At 35.2% G+C, this 14,444-nt stretch overlaps 1 long non-coding RNA gene across 6 annotated transcripts in view; it reads right to left on the reverse strand.

Annotated features, from left to right (window-relative positions):
- LOC137204586 (uncharacterized) overlaps positions 1-14,444 on the reverse strand; it is a 142,377-nt gene that overhangs the window by 12,181 nt on the left and 115,752 nt on the right. The window contains exon 9 of one of the 6 annotated variants that reach the window (XR_010933734.1): positions 8,016-13,278. The exons of the other annotated variants lie outside the window; for them this stretch is intronic. This is a non-coding gene — a long non-coding RNA (uncharacterized lncRNA). Of the gene's footprint in view, positions 1-8,015; positions 13,279-14,444 lie in introns of those variants that run through there. 6 annotated transcript variants of the gene reach the window in all.

Here is a 14,444-nt window from a genome sequence, read left to right on the forward strand (position 1 = left end):
AAAAACTCATAAAAGGATATCCATCCTTTGTCTCCACCACATGTTAGCTTAGTTAAGTTCACCCTAAATAATTGTTGAATGACATCAACAAGGGTAAAAGTGCCTCCAATTTAGACTCTTGCAGCTTGATGTGTAAAAAATATTTTTATTATGAGAAGGGAATAGGAGAAAAAATAAACCCTGATAAAGGGGAAATAGGAAAATCTCCTAATGTGACTTTGCAGAGAGCATTCCAGAAAACTAACAATCATCATCCTCATCAACATCACCATAGAGTGTATTCAGGTAAGAGAAGGCATAACCAAGGAAAATATAAAAGATCAGCATGGAATTGTATGAAGTATGTCAAGAATCTTGAAGAAAATATTCATGACAAGCAAGATGGGGAATGCTTTTAAGTTATATTCTGGGTAAGACCTGCTTGACCTGTGTTGTGTGATTTTCACAGATGACTGTAAAAACAGGAAATTCTTATCTTTATTCTGTGCTGAGTAGCACAATTTTCAAATTGGAAAAATGTAGCAAGATTTTTTTCCTTTCTGGGTGCTTTATTTCCACTTCTCACATTTATTAGAGACGCCTATACTTAAAAAATAGATTAGATTATAAAAGAGTTAGATTTATAAAAGAGTCCCTAACTTCTATAAATTATCATCTCCAGATTGGGAGAAATTTTGTTATAACTTTAGTGAATGAAATACATACTTGGATATCACTTATTATTAGTTGATTATTTTATTCTTACAACAGATTTTTTGAGACCCTACCTGGGAATATAGCAATAAACAGCTAGATCTGTTTTTTCATTCCCTGAAATTAATGTTTTCTGGGGAAGATAGGCACCAAAGGGATAAGTATGATGAGGTGTGAGCACTCTTAGGATGGGGAAATATGGAAGTGACGGAAAATTTGAGCAGGGAGAAACTTATCCTAGCCCAGGTATTGTGAAATAATGGGAAGATAGGAAAAAGACCAGAGAATGTTTGGTTTAAATCTGGTGGAATAATGATCTGTGCCTCCAAAAAGTGTCTCTTGGTTTTGAATTTAAAAACTATTATCAAGATTCTGGAATTTCTATGTTTGGCAGATTTTTATATTCTACATTGTAAGCTAAAACACTAAATTTAAAAATTTAAAATACCTACATGTAGTATTCATGGATTGATGAAATTGTCAGGATTAAATACCATGTTATAAGCCAAATGAGTGGTAATTACAGAGAATATATTTTTGTTTCCTTAATTTATCTTTCTTTTCTAAGCTATTCCGTTTATAAAAATAAAGAAAACAACAAAACAAAAAAGAAAAAGCCAGACAAAACCAACCCAATTTCATGTAAAATAATTTATGATGATATTTTTCCTTGCTGTGGAACACTATAAATATAACTACTTTCAAATTTCAGAAGGGCTTATTACTTCATTCTGTAAAAATCTCAATTGACAATATTATTGTCAATTTAATAAAGTCAGAATGTTGCATATGTGTTTTTTTCCATTTCAAAATTAAATATCCTTTATATGCAAAACATCCTTCACAACAATGTTTTCCTCACATGCTCCTCCCGTGATTAGTATTAGCTTATGCTTTATAGCCCACTCAGTATCTTAAGCCACAGCCAGGTTAATTGTGAAATGGTTAATTTCCAGAGAAAGATGGACTTTTTAAACAAATCTCAGGCATATGCATTACTAACCTGAAGAGAAACATTTGCTTAGGATGCTTCAACAACACTGGAAGGGATAGGAGAGGATGGAGGAGGAAGGAAGAAGGCAAAGGGAAAGGAAAAGACAGGTGAAAGAACAATTTTATTGAATAATACTGATTATGGAGTTTTACTGAATGGCCCAAGTGATGGAAAAATGGTCTAGGCCAGTGTTTCTCAGCTGGTGTTTGTACAGTTCATTTGGGACCTTTTAAAGATGCAGATTCTGATTTGTAGTACAGAAGTGATGCCTGAGATGGTTTATTTTTAACAAACTTCCACAAGTTTCTGGTCTATGGATTAGCCAGGCTCTAGATCTGTGGTTCTGAGCATTGGCTCACATGAGAAACACCTGACAAAATAGAAAAATCCTGATGCTCAGGTCGCACCCCTGAACAATTAATCTAGAATCTTTGGTACTGAGACCCAGGTTTCAGTGTTTAAAAAATTTCCCTGTGGATATACCAATATGCAGCCAGGCTTGAGAAACCACTGGTCAGAAGATTATTGTCCCTCATCATTGGCAAGAGCTGGTGGATTCACTCCAGTGGTACTTTAGAATCACTCATAAACTGAAAGTCAAATTACTCTATTACAACAGACTGCAGCTGAGAAAACAAAACATGCACCACACTATTTAAATAAAAACCCAGCTCACATAGGATATGTTTGGCTGCATAGACCCTCAGAAATGTTATTGTTTCTGTCCTTGCACAATTTTGCTATTGAGTTCCTGCATATAAGCACATCTTGGGAATAGTGGTTGAAATAAGAAAAATAAGCCATTTAGTTTCTCCCTGCATGAGACTGGAGTGATTGGAAGGCCGATTTCTTCACATCAACTTGCCAGATCTCAGGGATGGCAGGATTTCAGGGAATGGATCTTTGAGTGATGGTTCTAACTTATCCTGGTCCATTTCCTACAAGGTGAGTTTCTTCCCAATATAGTACTTCTGATAACTAGAATTACCCCTATTTCCCACATATACAGAAAAGTATCAATCTTAATTTTTAACGTATCATTGATTCTTAGAATTGTTTTCCTTTGCTCAAACTAACTGCATCAGCTAATGTTCTTAACTGAAAGCAACTGAAAAGGAGTCTGGGTGAATTAAAAGAAAAGGAGTTCATTTAAAAGGATAATGAGAACCTCACAGGCCTGTTGGAGATTTGAAGAACCAGACTCAAGGCTAAATGGCCAGGAAAAATGCCCAAACCACACTGTAGAACTGTCTGAAGGGAAACTGCTGCTGCTGCTGCTGCTGCTGCTAGATGTTAGAATTTTCCTTGCTGCAATTTTGCACCAGGAACACACTTCAATCGCTTTGTGGCTGAGAGATGGATGCACTCTCACTTCCACCCTCACTAGAAAACCATGCTGTATAGTTCCTCACATTGCTCACTAAGGTCTCCTACTGGAATGTCTGATTGAGTTTCAGGATTGCTCCTAACTGCAGGTGTATTTTCTACCTTGGAGAGGCAGGAGTTAAACAGTGGGAAATTCCTCATACAAAGGAAGGGGCAATAAAGAAACACTACTGTCTACCATCCTTCCTAGAGTCCTCCTTTTGTAATTCAAGTCAGTATAGGGAACAGTGCAGTTTTATTGCACTTCAATCAGCATTTATTCAGTTCTGCTGCATATTCAAGATGTAAACAAGACAAAAATAAATTGGTGTAGAAGTGCTTACAGTTTGTTAGGAAAAGTTTTGAATGGATTATTTTAATATAATATTGTAAAATGTAATGGGTTGAAATATATTCAGAAGAGGAGACCTTAATGCCACAAACTGAGTGCAAAGCAGGAGAAAATAATAGAACATTTTAAAGCTCATCTGCCTTGACTTAAATCAGGTACAGTGAAATAGCTAATATAGTATTGCATTATATTTGTGTTTTTCTGTAATAGTCTCACCAAACGTTATATAAACTCTTCAAGGGAAAATATCTATCTTTTAAATTTACTTTTTATAGTATCTAGCATGTAACTAGGCACACAGTAAGTGCCCAAGTGTTTTTACTGATTTGAATTATTTTGGGAAATGTACAGTCTAAATACTCCCAAACATATCCAACCATACTGTGTAAATAATATTGTGGAATAAAATATTATTTTAAATCATTTGCTGCTTGACCATCTGAATTATAGTTAACAGTTGATGGACTGGCAACTGAAAGATTGTTATAGTTTTCAGGAGATTAAGCCTTTCTCACTCAAGCTATACTGAGACAAGATTCATGTGAGAATAGATTTTTAAAAAATTGACATTAACAGTTGTCATGATATGAATTACTCTGCACTTCATTATTAGTTTTTAAATATTTATTTATTTATATTTTATTGAAGTATAGTTGATTTACAGTGTGTTAATTTCTGCTGTACAGCAAAGTGATTCAATTATTCATATATATACACTTTTTAAATATTCTTTTCCATTATGGTTTATCACAGGGTGTTGAATATAGTTCCCTATTTTTAATTTTTTTTGGACTTTATTATTATTATTGGTATTGTTATTCCATATTTAAAGGAAACTTTTCCACTACTAGGTTTGCGTATATGACCTCTTCATGACTAGGAGGATGGAAGTGTCTCAGAAGTTTCTTGTACATACTTGAGATGCCCATAGGTTAGGAGGATGATTATATATCTGAGTAGGGAAAATCACAATGCTCAGGAGAAAAACGTATGCAAAACAATACAGTTTGCAAAGAATAGGAACCCACTGGAAATAGCTTAAGCAAAAAGGATAATTTGTTAAATGGATAGCTCTAATTATTTTTTTATCTGCAAAATATTCATTGTAAGGTTGTACTAAAATATATTCACCTATTCCTCTATTCCAGGTGGTTTCTAATGTTTTTACAATTTTTTTTAATGTTTTACAATTAAAAATAATGTTGCAACCTCCATGTGTACATAGTAATATATTATGATATTTTTAACAGAAGTGGTGTTGGCACTGGATATGGCAGGTTCTATTATTGTTAACATTTACTCAACATCCCCCTTCCCATAACCATAAGGAAATTATACATCATCAAGATTGCCGTGTAACTTAGTACCTCCCTATGGTGTTATCAAAATTATAGATATAAAGTTGTTCATAATATTTCCTTATTTTAATGTCTTTAGGATCTGTGGTAATATCATTTATTTCATTTATCATATTGGTAATTTGCATTTTGACCTCTGATTCTGTTGATTCTTTTATCTCTTGCCATTCTTTTTTTTTTTTTTTTTCTTTTCCTTTCTTTTACTAAAAAGTAAATTGTGATGCTTAATAATATTCTGGTACTCAGATATATGGTCAAACATTATTCTGAATGTTTCTGTTTGGGGGTTTGGGGATGAGATAACATTTAAATCAGTGGCCTTTGAGTAGAGCAGACTGCCCTTCATAATGTGGATGGACCTCATTCAGTTAGTTGAAAGCCTCAGTGGAACAAAAGACTGACATTTCTTGAGCAAGAGGGAATTCTGCTAGTAGCCAGCCTTCAGACTTACACTGTAATGTCAGCTTATCCCTGAGTCTTCAGCCTGATGGCCTTCAGACTTCAACTTCAGCATCAGCTTTTCCTTGGTCTCCAGCCTGCTGGCTCATCCTGCAGATTTTGGACATGCCAGCTTCCATAATCACATAAGCCAGTTACTTAGAACAAATCTCTTTCTATAAACACACACATCCTATCGGTTCTATCTCTCTGGAGAACTCTAGACTCACTGACATGTCTTGTAATTTTGAATTGAACACTAGCCACTGTATAGAGAAGAACTACAAAGGCTGACAGAAATAATACTTATGCTTTGGAATGGCATGCATTTTTTTCTGTCAGTTCATTACTGTGGGAATTTAGTTCAATATAATTAGTAGTTGAGCTGGGTTTAGGTTTTGTTGTTGTTATCATCATTCTCATTACACATTAGGTACAAATTTCTCCAGTGGTGGCCTGACAAGGCAACCAACCGAACTGAATTTCAAAGTGTGACAAGTCCCTCTGAAAAGAAATTGAACACATGAACTGTGTGTGCTTATTGTGGGTGGAGTCTGGGTTAGCAGATAGTTTATCTCAGTGTTCTTTCCTCAACCCTGATATTTAAGCAGTCCTTGTACTTGGTATTCTTGTCCAGCCTCAGTCTTAGATAGAGCCTGTATGCCTGGACTTTAGGAGCAAGGCCTTCTCAGTATTCCTGGTCTTTCTTCTTGTGACAGAAGAGATATGTATTATATCTTTGGAGAGGCTTAGGCAGGATCGAATTTTCTTCCTCTTTCCCAGTGGAAGCAGACCTCTGCTTTGTATCAGTGTAAGATTGTGGGCTAGAAGATTCTCCTGCCTCTTCCACAGAAACAGGTAGCTGTTTCTTCAAGAAGCAGTCGATCTTTGTCTGATATTTTGGGGTGGAAGATAAGGATTCCTTCTACTACTTAAGCCATGCCTAGGGTGTGGTGGCAAGAACGTGTGATGCCTCTTGCCCAGCGTCTTAAGGTTTTTGCTTTATGTGAGAGAACGGAAGCAGCACTGCTTTGTGCCTATGCCTTATTGGTAGCTGATCAACACCCACATGATGTCCCCATTGAGGGGAGTGCCTCTCCCTGGTATCCTGTTCTGCCCAGAATCTTTCTTATGAGTACTTAGCAGAGATCCATGGAAAAAGAGTTTGTGAGCAAGCAAACTGTTACAAGCCCATACCTGGCCTTTAGGAATTTCTTAAAGTTTTAGCTGATTTATTCTTGTTCTTTTTTTTTTTGGCAGCCACCTCTTCCTCTGTGCTCTGCCACAGATGAAAGAGTTCATGTGACCAATCTCTTTTCAGAGGAACTTGTCACACTTTGAAATTCAGTTCAGTTAGTTGCCTTGTTACCAGAGGTGTCTGATGGGCTCAAGAAAAGTTTTGTTTTGTTTTTTTAGATTATCTGTATTTTTCTTGTTGTTAGGATGGAAATGATATTCTCTTGAAAGTTTTTACACTCTAAGAAGAATTTCTAAAAAAATTTAAACAGCTTATTGTCTTTTAAAGAAATTAAAAAGAGAAAAATTTGTCTTTTGTATTTACCCATATATTTACCATTTTCAGTGATTTTTTTTTTCTTCCTGTTTGAATTTCTACCTGTTTTCATTTCTGTTTGGCTTGAGGGACTTCTTTCAGCATTTCTTAGATCTGCTGGCAGTAAATGTTGTCAAAATCTCATGTATATGAAAATGATTTTATTTTGTGTTTATTTTTTGAAAGATAATTCACCAGATACAGAACGCTATACTGACAGCTCTTTTTTGTTTTTCCATTTCAGACCATTAAAGATGTTGTTCCATTGTCTTCTGGCTTCAACTTTTTTTTTTTTTTAACTAGAAGTCATCTGTTATTCTCATTGATGTTTCTTGGTATAAAACGTGTTTTATTTTCTCCTTTGGCTTCTTTTAAGATTGTTCCTTTTGCCTTTGGTTTGCAGCAGTTTGACTATCATGTAAGGATGTGTTCCTTTTCTCTTCTTACCATGTAGAATGGTTTTCTTTTTATTTAACACTGAGCAAACCGTTTTTCTCCTATACATAGCATGCTATCAAACCAATTTTTGAACTTTTTTCATCAAAGCTTCTATGGATAAGGGATTTTATTAAGCCTGATCCTTCAAAGCTTATAATGATCTTCCTTTACTTGATTTTAGACACCATGCATAGCGTACATTATAATAATATTTAGATGAGCACTTTTTTGTGCTTGCTCTGTTCCAGGCACTATGATGAGTACTTAAAAGGCTATTATTTCCTTTAAACTTCAAAACTACCACGTGAATTAGGTACTATTATTCCCATTGTACATATGAGAAACTGAGGCCTAATGAGATACAATACATTGTTCAAGGTCATAAACAATGTGTTAGAACCAGGATGTAAATTATGACTCCAAAGCCCTTACCTGTGACCATTCAGTACGTTTGATAAATTGATTGTTTTGCTTATGATTTTTAAAAAATATTTATTTATTTATTATTTTTGGCTGCGTCAGGTCTTAGTGTGGCATGCAGGATCTTTCGTTGTGGCGTGCAGGCTTCTTCTTTAGTTGTGGCGCATGGGCTCAGTAATTGCAGTGCGTGGGCTTAGTTGCCCCATGGAATGTGGAATCTTAGTTCCCTGACCAGGGATTGAACCTGAGTCCCCTGCATTGGAAGGTGGGTTCTTAACCACTGGACCACCAGTGAAGTCCCTTGCTTATGATTTTATTACATGATTTCTTGTAATATGAAGATATTTGTCAAACTTTAGAAGATTATTTTTGCCGTGGAATTTACAAAATTACAGAAAAATAATGTTAACCATGATGAAATACTATATTTTATTCGGTTAGGCAGAATATCTCACCTTATTTGTAGTTTAAGTGCACAATTTTTATTAAAAAATTTTGTTGTTTTGTTTCAGTGTCAAAATTCAAGAGGTAAAACTAATGGCATTAAATGCAGAGAAGAGCAGGAAGTGGGGTATTATTTGCATAGCATATGTCCAGATGATGACTGCTCAGCTAGAAGCTATTCAAATTACGTGTCTTTATCTTTTAATAGGTACCTTTACTTCACTAAATGAGAGTAAGGAGCCACATTTTACTTGCCTTACTAAATGATATGTTGCGACAAAATTATTTACGACAGGCAGCAAAATCTTCTATTTTTAGTGGAGGAAAGCACTTTGAAGTTTCAACATAGTTTCCAGAAGCAATATTTAATGAGAAGTCCAAATGACCCTTGCAGGAGAAGATACTCATGAAGTAGTCATGTTTCTCACTGGTTTCTCAAAATTTTTGTGTTAGGGCCTTAAATTACTGCTTCAACTAGCTACACTTTTTTTTCTACTTTTTCTTCACAGTTTATCAAGATAAGGGATAAAATAGTTCTCCTTACTGATAAAAACTTTACAGTTGGTATTTACCAATGACCCATTCTTAGTTCAGTGCTAATTTTGGTTATGCCTCAAATACTCATGGTGTTGTTTGCTCACTAGAATGCCTATTGCTTCATTCCACCAGCAGGTGATATTTAGTTGATAGTCAAAATGCTTTAGAGTTGATCAAAAATATAGGCATGCCTTAGAATAAAATCAGTAATTGTAGACAATTAACAAAATGTTTAAATTTTTGTGTTCCTAGTTTAGCCATGAATCAGTTATGACATTAGGCATGTAGATATTAAAGATAAGGGAAAATCAACATGAATTTAAATAAGATTAAGAAGTCAGCTTTTAAAATTTAATAATGGTGTCAACTTTCAAAAGGGCCTGGTTAGATTGTTTCATTGGAAGTTTTACTAAAGAGAATAGAAACAAATCAGATCCATGTGAGAATTTTTTATTTACCTTCAAGTATTTAATCTATCTATAATTTATTTTGGCTACTAAGTATTGGCCAACACTTTTTCATATATTTTATTAAATTTCTCTAAATTGTCTTGCTATCTTGAGAGCTTTACAACCATATTGTCATTTGTAATTTAAGTAAGTATGCACTATTGGCTTATTAAAACTATATTTATGGACATTTTGATGATAAGATTCATTCATAATCCCTAGAAGTTAGCATGTTTTATTTTTGCTTTTTCCTTCTTGCTATAATCTACATGTATACACATATTTTTAAATAATTATATATGACTATAACAGATATTGACCTGTTTACAAACATAGATTGTAATTGTTAATTTTCCATGAAACAACTCAATTTGCATTTTGAATTTTCATTCATTTCTCTTGTTGCAGTGGGATGGGGCTAGAAGTTAGGTAATTTCCATCCCTCCTGGTGTTTCCTCCAGCTCTCTGTGGTTTATGCCAGCATTCCAGGGTCTTCTCCAGGTATGCATGTGTGTGTGGCAGCAGTGATATCTTATCATTGTTCTAGCAATGACATCATGTGTTCCTAGAAGTATGGCTCTTTCAGTTCTAGAAGGTTTCTGCTGCTTCATTGCCACATTTGGGGCATGGGGATCATTTGAAGGGCTACGTTTCTATCTAGATATACCACAAAGCCATTTATTCCTTCGGTCTTATTTGTTCTTGGTGCTGTTAGAAAGCAGGAAATATTCTCTCTCTTCTCTTAGGATCCTCAAACTTCTATTTCTTGCCTTTCCTTCCCTTTGTTGTTTGGTGAGTGAGAATATGGAAGGGAGACTGAGTATTTTGTCCCCCAAATCAGTATTGGGATGGAAGACTTAGTGACAGTGGTTGGCAACTGAATGTTGAGTGGTAGCTAATGATTTCTATCTTTCTCTTCTTCTAAGTCACCTGCATTTTAACTAGTTCTACTATGGTAGATCACATCTTGGATCAGCCTTCTGGTTAAATAAGAATGGACAAGTTGGAGGTGGGATGCTGTTCCTAGGCAACAAGTGATGGAATGGAAAGATAAAGAGATGGAAGAGGAGAGGAAATTTCCAATTAATTGAATAGCAAGGGAAGACAAGAATTTGTAGAAGAAGAGTTTTAGTGTTCAGTCAAGCCAGTATGATTTAGTGATTTCCTGTCTATTCAAACATGTACACATACACACTCAATAGAAACCTATTAGAACATGAATTCTAATGTGCTGTAGACACTTTTTGAAGTGTATCTGCAAATAATAAAACCTGATAATGGTGGCTGAGACCTCACCAATATCTATGTGTTCCCTTTGCAGTTAGATGGAGACCATGTGTCTAATTCTGTCTAGTGGATGATGGGTAGAAATGATGGATGCAAATTAATAGGTCTGACCATGACTTAACATTTAGGACCTTCTAGCAGAATATTCTATTGCCACAGCAATCCTGAAAGCCAAGAGTTGAGATGGAGAGGACCTGAATCCCCGAGTCACCACATGAAAGATGGTTTTAAGTGATCCCTAGCTAATATCAGGAAGTGATAAACTAACTTTGATATGTTAAGCCACTGATTCTTGGGGGGTTATTTGCTATTGTAAGATAGGCTACCCAATTTTAACTAATACAGTTTGGAAGGTAAGATGAGTATTCTTTTGAAGTTTGATTCTGTTACATGAATCTGTATCATAAAAATATTCACTGCAAAGCCCCTTTTCTTCTTTTAAAAAGTAATATCTATTGGTTCTTTTGTTTTAAAAATTATAAATCATTTACCATAGGACAGGCTCTGGACAGAGAAACTAAAAGTCAAATTGTTGGGCGTTTCTGCCGATTGAAGAATGACTTGGGATGAAGATAAAGCAAGTTAGAAATTATAAATTAGTGGAGAAATATGATCCCATTAGAAAAAATAAAAGGTTTATGAGTAACATTTTGGTGGCATGTCTATTTTATAAAATGAGGTTTTCTCAAGATCCGGAGGTCATTCAGATAGAGGCAATTCTTTGTCATTAAAAATTGATTTAACTGTTCTCTATTATCTCAGTGAAGCTCAGCATCTACTACAGAGAAGTCTTACATGAAAGCCCCATATTGTATTATTATTTGGTGTTACTATTGCCCAAAACCTGAAAAATGTTGTTTAGGAGATCTCAATGTTTTGGGATATAGAAGGCCTTAGTAGTTTCTTTAATAAGTTTATAAGATAAGTGACAATAATTCAATTTAGAAAGTTAATATTTTTCTTGGAGTAAGAATTAGATTCTCTGGTTTCCTCCTTCTTTCCCTCCATCCTTTCCTCCCTCTTTCTTCCTTCCTTCTTCCTTCCCTCCCTCCCTTCTATTTCTCTGTCATTCCCTCCTTCCTTCCCTTCCCTCCTCCTTCCTTCCTTCCTTCTTCTTTATACTCCTCTGATTCTAGAAGAATTTGTTCTCCATTTTTATAATCACTTGAAATGAAGGTCTTATAAAATACTTTTAAGTATTTGGAATAATCTTTGTAAACCCATTTAATTTTTTCCATCTCCTCTGAAATCCTTTCACAAAATTAAAACTTTAGAAGTATATTTCGGGTCTCTTCCAGCCTGTCACACTGCTATTTCTTTGTTTTATTCACAAAGGAACTTATTTACTTCTTTATAACTTTCTCAGGCAATTGTCTTATGTTCTTTTATATTAGTAAATTTATATAATTTTCCCACACTTTATACATAATAAAACCTTATTACAACTTATCAAGATATTTAGAACAAACTGGAAAACTTACTCTTAAGGTTTATTCCCTAATAGCCATTGTAGCTGTATTTTCACAAATTCTATAATTCAAATTTTGGGGAACCATGGTAAATAAGTGAGAATTTTAAAAAGAAGGAGGTTATTCTAAGACAGCTGTGGAAAAAGGAATAAGTCAACAGCTGATGACAAAGTACAATTTAATATCAGAATATAATACCTCTAAACTTCCCTTATAACTTGGTCAGATGTTTTGCCTTCTATGTACTTCTAGAGTACACATCTAGTGGCAGACATATTAATGGGAAGGGGTGGTGGTGGTGATGGGAGGATGTTAGTTCTAAAGTTAGCCCTCAAGGTGAGATCATATATAGTCACAATTACCTTTTTAAAAATCCCTAAATAGCCAAGAAGTCATCAAGATAATTTTTTGTTTGTTTTTCTTTGCTTTCGGCATGGCTTCCCTTTCTCTGGGACAGTGGAGAACAAGGAATTTTTATGTCCCCCTGTCATTCCATTGGCTTCCCATCGTTCCCAAGACAGTGACTAAAATCATTAACATGGTCTATAAAGCCCTGCCAATTCTGGCTCAGACTTCTTTTCCAACCTCATCTTGCCCCAAGATCCACACTGTCTTCCTTTTAATTTCTTGGATGCTCTCTCCTTTCCCCATACAGTTCCAAAAGCCTTCATCTTCTTCTCTGGTAACTTCTTTAACTTTTTAGTACACAGCTTAAACATTTCTCCCTCAGAGAAATATCATGTATTCTTGTTTTGTCCTATTATAACAATCTAATCTTTCCATCATAAAACCTATCATAGCTGTGATTTAACATTTATTCATAGTGCTCTGATTAGAAATCAACTCCCCCAATAGACTGAGAGCTCCATGATGACAGGGTCTATGTTTTGGCCTTCTGGTTCATAGACGCCCATGTTCTTGTTGTGTTCTCACATGGCAGAAGGCTCAAGGAAGCTCTCTGGGGTCTGTTTTACAAGGATATTAATTCAATACGAGAGGGCTCTGCCCTTATGACCTAGTCACCTCCCAAAGATCTCACCTCTTAATATCATCACATTGAGAGGATTAGGTTTCATCATATGAATTTTGGGGGACACAAACAGCCAGTCTATGGCAAGAACAAAATTTTGATTGTAAATCTGAAATTATCTGTATTCAAATAACTCTTTCAATGGGCCTAGATTTGAATTCCATTAAATTTAGTACTGAACACCAAATTTGTAGCTTGCTTGTAACATATTACATGGTTTTGATGATATAGTTTTTTTTGTTGTTGTTGCGGTACGCGGGCCTCTCACTGTTGCGGCCTCTCCCGTTGCGGAGCACAGGCTCCGGACGCGCAGGCTCAGCGGCTATGGCTCACGGGCCCAGCCGCTCCGCGGCATGTGGGATCTTCCCGGACCGGGGCACGAACCTGTGTGCCCTGCATCGGCAGGCGGACTCTCAACCACTGCGCCACCAGGGAAGCCCAATGATATAGGTCTAATGAAAGAATTTTTATATTCTTAAATAGAGGCCCAAATGTCAATAGCATATTCACAATCAGGTTTTGCTGTCCTTTCCTGAAATGACTGCTGGTCTAGAAATCAAATCTCAAATTAGTGGTATTTACTCATGCCCAACTATATATATTATACTCAAAGCAAATAATATGCTTTAGAAAAAGGACTGAAATTTCTGGGTAGTCTTTAAACAAAACTACAGTCTATTTTTTTGAGAAGTCTCATTCAAAGATCAAAAAACATGTAATTAGGAGATAGGCTTCAGTTTCCAGAAATAATCTTTAGTAACTGTTTGATTGAAGAATGTCTATTTGAAGAATATATAATAATTTGAAATTATAATTTGCTTAATATTGGCTCCTTTGAGCAAGAGGGCAATTATCAGCTTAGGTTCCAAAACCTATACAGCTGTTCCCTCACTTTGAGCGAGCTGACCCCACTGTTAACTTGAAAAGTTTGATGTGTTTGTGTATGTGTGTGCACATAAGATGTGTAGCTCAAGTTTACATTCCCAATTTAAAAAATGTCCAGATACCCATAAAACGTAGGTGAAAGAAAAGGTAAAGTATGTTCCCCAGTAGAAAAAAAAAATCACAACTGCTTGGCAGTAATATAATATAAAAGTACATGTGATAGTCTTAGTACCTTAGCTACTTCCAAAATTAATAAATTATTTACTATTCCTCCATGGGAGGCAGGATATAGAGTAAGGAAGATCTGGGGTTGTAGAATTTGGCCAGCCTTGGTTAAAAATCTCAACTCTATTACTTTCTACTCATGTAACCTTGGGCAATTTAGTTAATATCATTAAGGCTCACCTTTCTTATCTGAAAATGAGGATATATTACGACCATCCTCCTAGAAATACAGTAGAGCTTAATGGGACAAGGTATACTAAAAACTTAGTGCCTGGAACATAATGTGTTTGCAATTAAAGTTATGATCAATATTTTTATTACCCTTCAGTAAAGAGATTTCCAATGTTTTCCTAGAGTAATGATTAGATTTATCAATGTGAAGCCTCAGGGTTCCTCTATTTTTGCTCTATATTCCCTTTTCCCCTTCTATTTAATTAAATTAATTATAGAAACAGTATAAGTATATAGAAGATGGATCAGGTAAGTGTCTTAGACAAAATAGAAGTTG

This window comes from Pseudorca crassidens, chromosome 13, assembly GCF_039906515.1.
Source record: "Pseudorca crassidens isolate mPseCra1 chromosome 13, mPseCra1.hap1, whole genome shotgun sequence".
Lineage (NCBI taxonomy): Eukaryota > Metazoa > Chordata > Mammalia > Artiodactyla > Delphinidae > Pseudorca > Pseudorca crassidens.